This window comes from Esox lucius, chromosome 5, assembly GCF_011004845.1.
Source record: "Esox lucius isolate fEsoLuc1 chromosome 5, fEsoLuc1.pri, whole genome shotgun sequence".
NCBI lineage: Eukaryota > Metazoa > Chordata > Actinopteri > Esociformes > Esocidae > Esox > Esox lucius.
Window position 1 is genome coordinate 19,905,075 of NC_047573.1, and position 7,448 is coordinate 19,912,522.

The following is a 7,448-nucleotide window of genomic DNA, read 5'->3' on the forward strand; positions in this document are numbered from 1 at the left end:
AATGTCTAGATTTCAGCCAGGTTAATGGTTTTGTGTGAGAGAACTTGTTTGTTTGTGGCCCCCTTGTCTGGTAGTATACACACTCGGTCTCAGCCATGTTCTATATAGATCAAAAATGTTTACATTTCAATGTAATCAACTGGATGGGACTTTCAACTTCATTGGCTGATGCCTCCTGATGGTTGTTGTTGTGAACACAACTCCAACTGGGTCATAAGGAGGTATTAGACAATACATTTCACTGACATTGTTGTTCATTGTGAAGATGACCTACATGATGCTTCCCAAGCCATCACACTATACTGGGAAAAACACAAATGATTAGGTCCATCCAGATGACCACTGCATTCAAGTTCATAGGTTACTTTTGGATTTCAAGATGCAATCCGGCCCGGTTGGAATAGCTGAACGTTTATTATGAAACATTCCCCTGTTACACCCATGGTGTGATTGAACCCATGAGTTGTTCCAGTGGGGCAATGCCAACCAGCAGCGCAATCAGACAATGGTTGTTTTGTGGCAGTGAAGTGCCCAGTCTGTCCAGAACCATTCTGTTGTGGGAGTGTGGGATAACAAGGGTGTTCTTATTTTGAAGTACAGGAAGCAGGGGGGTAGAGTGCATGATTACAATGGAGTCCAGCGAATGTCGCCGCATGATATTTGGCGACCACGACGACGTGGTCGTGTTAATAGAAATGCAGTATGAAATGCTTCCTATTTCCTTCACAGTCCCCAGTCTTCATTAACTTGAACTCTGGGCTAAAGAAAACTTAACGGAAAACAAACTCAGACCACTTCGAGAGGTTTGCTTCGGGGGCTCTTTTGAAGGAGATGTTAAGCGAAACACAATGTATTCTAAAAACAGAAACAAGTATGAAAACATGCTAACACGTTCTGAAATAGGGTCAACTGCCTTACTCTGGAATAGTTTATTTTCCCAGCTGTTTCAAGGGTTTCACCAAGGAACTCTTTGGTTACTGGGCAGATGCTATAACCTTTAAGCTGTCTCACCCCAAAAGGTCAAAACTGGGGGAAAAATTGTCATCAAGGCATCCACCATGTTAATGGAGTAAATGGGATGGCACTTCCAACTTCCTTTGCCTATCCTACTTGATAACCCTATTGTTTATTCACTGATATTTCCTGATGATCCGGCGGGATCAGTAAATTAATTCTACTGACATTTTTAAAACAGTAATGGCCTAAATGGAACTTTCCATGTTGGACCATACACTCTAAAGTTTCAGTGTTAACAGACACATTATAGAAAATGTGTTTGTGGGTGTTGCCCAAAACTCTTCTTGTTTCCTAAACAATACAGTCATTAAAATATTGAATAAAACGTTCAAATGAACTTGAATATAAAACATTTACAAATGCAATTGAAAATATGAAGTAAAATGAAAGTACATAGTATATAAAATAAAACAAGATGGATAGTAACCAGTATTCATTGTGATTGACTAGATTTCACCTTTTCTTTATTGCTTGAGCACATTTGTCCAACCAGAATTCACATTTTCAAAACAATTAACACATGCAGAAGAGGTTCACATTCAAGGTTGTGTGTACCAACTATGGCCAAATGTTTTAACTTTGATTAACGTCATTTGAAAACTCTGACAAGAAGAGTTTTGCATATTTTGAGTTGTGTCTATGGTTTAGCAACCACTTGCTTAGCATTTGCAGTGCATGTAAGCAATGAAAAATAAGTATTTCGCAAAAAAGAGAATACTGTTGTGCTCGTGAAGTTATGGAGAAACTCCAATTGCATTGTTGGCGGAATGTTAGAGGAAATTTTGCCAAATACTTTCCCATCTTTTAAATGCTGTTATAACTTGTATAAGTATGTTTCTTTAAACTGTACCAGCAACATGTATATGCTGCTGCTTTGAACTGGCTGTCTGTGGTAGATTAAATAGTCGTTGTTTGCATCTGCAATAAATAATTAAATTGTTTACCAGCGACCCTCATATCAAAATCAAATACAGGATTCGTGTCATCTCCCTTCACTGGGGTAGGACAAGTGTGTTGCTCCCATTGCTGCTGTTGATGGAACACGAAAGGAACACTACATTCGTCGGTCTGGTCGACACAACAAGTTCACAGTCTAGAAGGTGTATTTTTGACAATTGTTGTGCCACGCCAAAAATAACTACTGGACCCACTTGGCTGCCACACTGAAAATGTTCTGGGCACACCGCTGCTTATCACGCGTACCTGTCAGCATCGAAACTTGGTAAAACGTGGAAGGAGGTGTATGCTACACAACCTTTGACAGTATGGTAATGATATCCAACAACTGAATATAAAGGCAGACGAAGCAAAATTATGATAAAATGATGCAGGAATTGGACCTCAATGCATAACATCGCCTATATTTTGGATCTGTCTTCCACGCTGGAACACTGAAACGAACCCATTTACATTCCGGATTATTTAAAACTGAAGTCAGGCATAGGCAATATCTGAGAGGCTGCTCGTACAAGCATGATTTAGCTGAGTGTGCCTTAAATACTTTATTAGGTACTGCATTGTAATCAAATATGCAGCTGCCAAGACTGGGCGGTTGCAACGAATACAGAGTTATTGCTACCGATTACGATTAGAACATCATTTATCATGTTAAGGAAAATGTATAAATATTGTGCCATGGAAAATGCAATGAAATTAATTTGTTTTAAAACGTTCTTACATCCGTGTCTGTATTAATTCAACTGTTTGTACATTTAATATGGAGAAATGTCATTGGTTGGTGGTAACCTTGGGATATGGGTCCCTTTAGCACGACTTGAAATAAATTAGTATCTACCGCCCTCTAGCGTGTCAACGCATTTTATATCAAGTACAGGCAGCATGGCTCGAACAATGTCCCAGCACATACCAGCAGGCAATGCCATGCGAACGTTGGATATGGCCGTGCGCACAATATATTTAGGTTTGATGGTTGCGCATGTGCACACCATCGAATCAAAGGCACTCCTAAAGTACAACGTCGTTTTTGACTAAATTAAGTGTGTAAATTTTTCACTATCGAGTGGTAGCAATCATTATATTTTCAACTACTTCAGCTCGTTTCTAGATTTACTATTTAGATTTTAAAAATGACTTTTTTGTTTTTCACGGGCTGTTGAGTCGACTCGAGGCTACTTCGCTAGTGTTCCAGGAAGACTCGTGTGTTTGCGCCTCTGGGAATATAAATTCTGTGGTGGTACTGTAAACTACTCAAGAAAAATCTCTGGTGTTGAAGCTAGCAGTAGGCAACACAAAAGAAAAAAATAAATAAAAATATGTTGATACGTGCTTTTACCTACATGTTTTATGGCAGTGATGATTGGTAATACCTGTTAAGCTAAATCAAAGCTTGGAACACAAACGCTGAATAATTTGTCATATTATGAAACTTAAGCCCTGATAACGTTTGTGTAGTTTGTTAAAATTATATAGTAATATGTCTAATTTCCCTTCAGATTGTTTTCCCCCTGAGGGTGACAGGAGGGCAATTGTGTGCACATTCTGGATATGGAATAAGTGCAGGAATGGTATAACTGTGAGGTGTGGAATTGTGACTAGTGAAAGTGATAGTTATATTTTCTTTCATCTGCAATCAGTGGGTGATTATGATTGGGACTACACCATGGAGAATCCTGTTCATAAAGCACTGCCAGAAGACTGCATATACTAGCTTACTATGCTTTGTTGATGCAAAAAAATACTATAAAAAGTATGTCTGCTTTGAATCCTAAATGCTTATTGGCTGATACTCATGGTGTACGAATGCATATACCACAATTATGACATCACAGCACTTTTTATTGCTCCAATTGCATTAGTAACCAGTTCATAATTGCAGTAAGGCAGTAAGAGTGCAGAGTGTGCAAAGCTGACATCAAGGCAAAGGGTTGCTATTTTAAAGAATCCACTCAATTAAATGTATTTTGATCATGTACTGTAGTAACCACTATTTTGGTTACTATATGATTCCGTATGTGTTATTGATGTCTTCACAATAATTCTACAATGTGGATTTCAATACCATTGAATAAGTGGGTGTGACCTAACTTTTGACTGGTACTGTATACACAGATAAGCCATAACATTATGACCACCTGCCTAATATTATTTGGATCCCCATTTTGCCGCAAAAACAGCCCTGACCCGTCGAGGTATGGACTCCACTAGACCTCTGAAGGTGTGCTGTGGTATCTGGCCCCAAGACGTTAGCAGCAGATACTGTATGTCCTGTAAGTTGCGAGGTGGGGCCTCCATGGATCAGACTTCTTTGTCCAGCACATCCCACAGATGCTCGATTGGATTGTGATCTGGGGAATGTGGAGGCCAAGTCAACACCTTGAACTCGTTGTGTTCCTCAAACCATTCCTGAACCATTTTTGCTTTGTGGCAGGGAACATTATCATACTGAAAGAGGCCAATACCATCAGGGAATACCGTTGCCATGAAAGGGCACATGGTCTGCAACAACGCTCAGGTAGGTGGTACGTGTCAAAGTAACATCCACATGAATGGCAGGACCCAAGGTTTCCCAGAAGAACATTGCCCAAAGCATCACACTGCCTCTGCCAGCTTGCCTCTTTCCCATAGATAATCCTGGTGCCATGTATTCTCCAGGTAAGTAACACACACGCAACCGGCCATCCATGTGAGAAAACGTGATTCATCAGATTCTTCCACCTTCTTCCACACCCTGTCCATCGATGCTCACATGCCCATTGTAGGCACTTTCGGCAGTGGACAGGGGTCAGCATGGGCACTCTGACTGGCCTGTTGCTATGCAGCCCCATATGCAACAAACTGTGATGCACTGTGTGTTCTGACACCTTTCTATCAGTACCAGCATTAACCTTTTCAGCAAAAAGGCTGGCCCGTGTTGGATCGGACCACACAGGCCAGCCTTCGCTCCCCACGTGCATCAATGAGCCTTGGCCCCCCATGACCCTGTCGCCTGTTCACCGCTTTTCCTTCCTTGGATCACTTTTGATAGGTACTGACCACTGCAGACCGGGGACACCCCACAAGGGCTGCAGTTCTGGAGATGCTCGGACCCAGTCATCTAGCCATCACAATTGGGCCCTTGTCAAAGTCACTCAGATCCTTACGCTTGCCCATTTTTCCAGCTTCTAACATATCAACTTGGAGGACAGAATGTTCACAGAATGGTCTTCACTACTCAGAATATATAATATCATCCAACGGTTCAGATATCAGAGTGAAATCTACCTCAGAGACCACAACCGTAGCCTTTCCCCATGGAAACCTGCTACCAGGTAAGACATGCTCATGTAGGCACTAATAATTGTAGTTGTAGTCTTTATTTTTCCAAATTCATCTTGTTGTATATTCCTGGGAAACACTTTCTGATTGTGGTTGTTAGCATTAAGCATTATCCACAGCATTATGCAGTGGATTTGCCACAGATGAGAGGGCTAAAAGGTATTAAAGAGGGAGAGAAATGTGTTGAGATTTCAAATGTACATTTATGACAATTTAAAAACATAATCTATCTCTAAAGGTCAGTGTTGCATCAGTGTTTTGTATTTAGGGCAAACATTTAATGTACTGAAAGTATGGGGAGTTTTCCATTGCTCACTGCCATCAGGGATCTGGGTTTACCCGCCTATGACCCCTTTTTGTTTTCAGAAAACCACTGGTGTAGAGAGAAGAATATTTGTATTGGAAAGTTCATATGACATCTTTTACTACTTTTGTCTGTTAAGTGTGGACAGAAGGAACACTCTCATAGAACCTTTGGAATACTTGACTGGCTGCATTCTAATTCTACCTTGTCAGTCTCAGCTCGTCCTAAATAGAACTGTGAAGTTATTTTGTATTTCTTTTGTGCTCACCTATTATTATGTTAGAAAGATACCACATTTTCTCATGCAAATTAGTAAAACATATTTTGCCACTAGATGGCAGTTTTAATCTGTTTTCTGTGTTAGTTCATTCTCTGGACTTCTTTCATACTTTAATTAGATCGAAGTGTTTTAATTCAAGTTCTTTATTAATTGACAGCGGTCAATGCTTTGTTATTTATATTACATAATTATCTTTGATAATTTTTACAGTATCTAAGTTAAAGAATCTCATATAGCTTTGCTATCGAAAATACACATTTCTACAATGTTGTGGAAATGTTGCGGTTTACAAATTGTTACATTGACATTTTCTATTCCAGGCAGCTTTGCTTCAAACAAAACAAATTCCTCTATTCTTTGCAGTGCAAACAACACCAAGGTGCAATCCACTGAACTTCAAAGTCTTTGTGGGTCTCCACCAGAAAATATCATGTGACAGTCTTTGAGGGTCTCCACCAGAAACGAATCATGTGACAGTCTTTGAGCAGCCTGCACCAGAGACAAATCATGTGAGAGTCTTTGTGCAGCCTGCACCAGAGATGAATCATGTGACAGTCTTTGAGCAGCCTGCACCAGAGACAAATCATGTGAGAGTCTTTGTGCAGCCTGCACCAGAGATGAATCATGTGACAGTCTTTGTGCAGCCTGCAACAGAGACAAATCATGTGACAGTCTTTGTGCAGCCTGCACCAGAGACGAATCATGTGACAGTCTTTGTGCAGCCTGCACCAGAGACGAATCATGTGACAGTCTTTGTGCAGCCTGCAGCAGAGACAAATCATGTGACAGTCTTTGTGCAGCCTGCACCAGAGACGAATCATGTGACAGTCTTTGTGCAGCCTGCACCAGAGACGAATCATGTGACAGTCTTTGTGCAGCCTGCAGCAGAGACAAATCATGTGACAGTCTTTGTGCAGCCTGCACCAGAGACGAATCATGTGACAGTCTTTGTGCAGCCTGCAGCAGAGACGAATCATGTGATAGTCTTTGTGCAGCCTGCACCAGAGACGAATCATGTGACAGTCTTTGTGCAGCCTGCAGCTGAGACGAATCATGTGACAGTCTTTGTGCAGCCTGCACCAGAGACGAATCAAGTGACAGTCTTTGTGCAGCCTGCACCAGAGACAAATCATGTGACAGTCTTTGTGCAGCCTGCACCAGAGACGAATCAAGTGACAGTCTTTGTGCAGCCTGCACCAGAGACGAATCAAGTGACAGTCTTTGTGCAGCCTGCACCAGAGACAAATCATGTGACAGTCTTTGTGCAGCCTGCACCAGAGACGAATCATGTGACAGTCTTTGTGCAGCCTGCAGCAGAGACGAATCATGTGACAGTCTTTGTGCAGCCTGCAGCAGAGACGAATCATGTGACAGTCTTTGTGCAGCCTGCAGCAGAGATGAATCGTGTGACAGTCTTTGTGCAGCCTGCACCAGAGACGAATCATGTGACAGTCTTTGTGCAGCCTGCACCAGAGGCTGTTCTGAGACATGCAAAAGTTATCTCTTTGACATACCTGATTATCTTAACATCAAAGTCTGATTGTCTGCCAAAAGCCACTTCCGTACAGACAT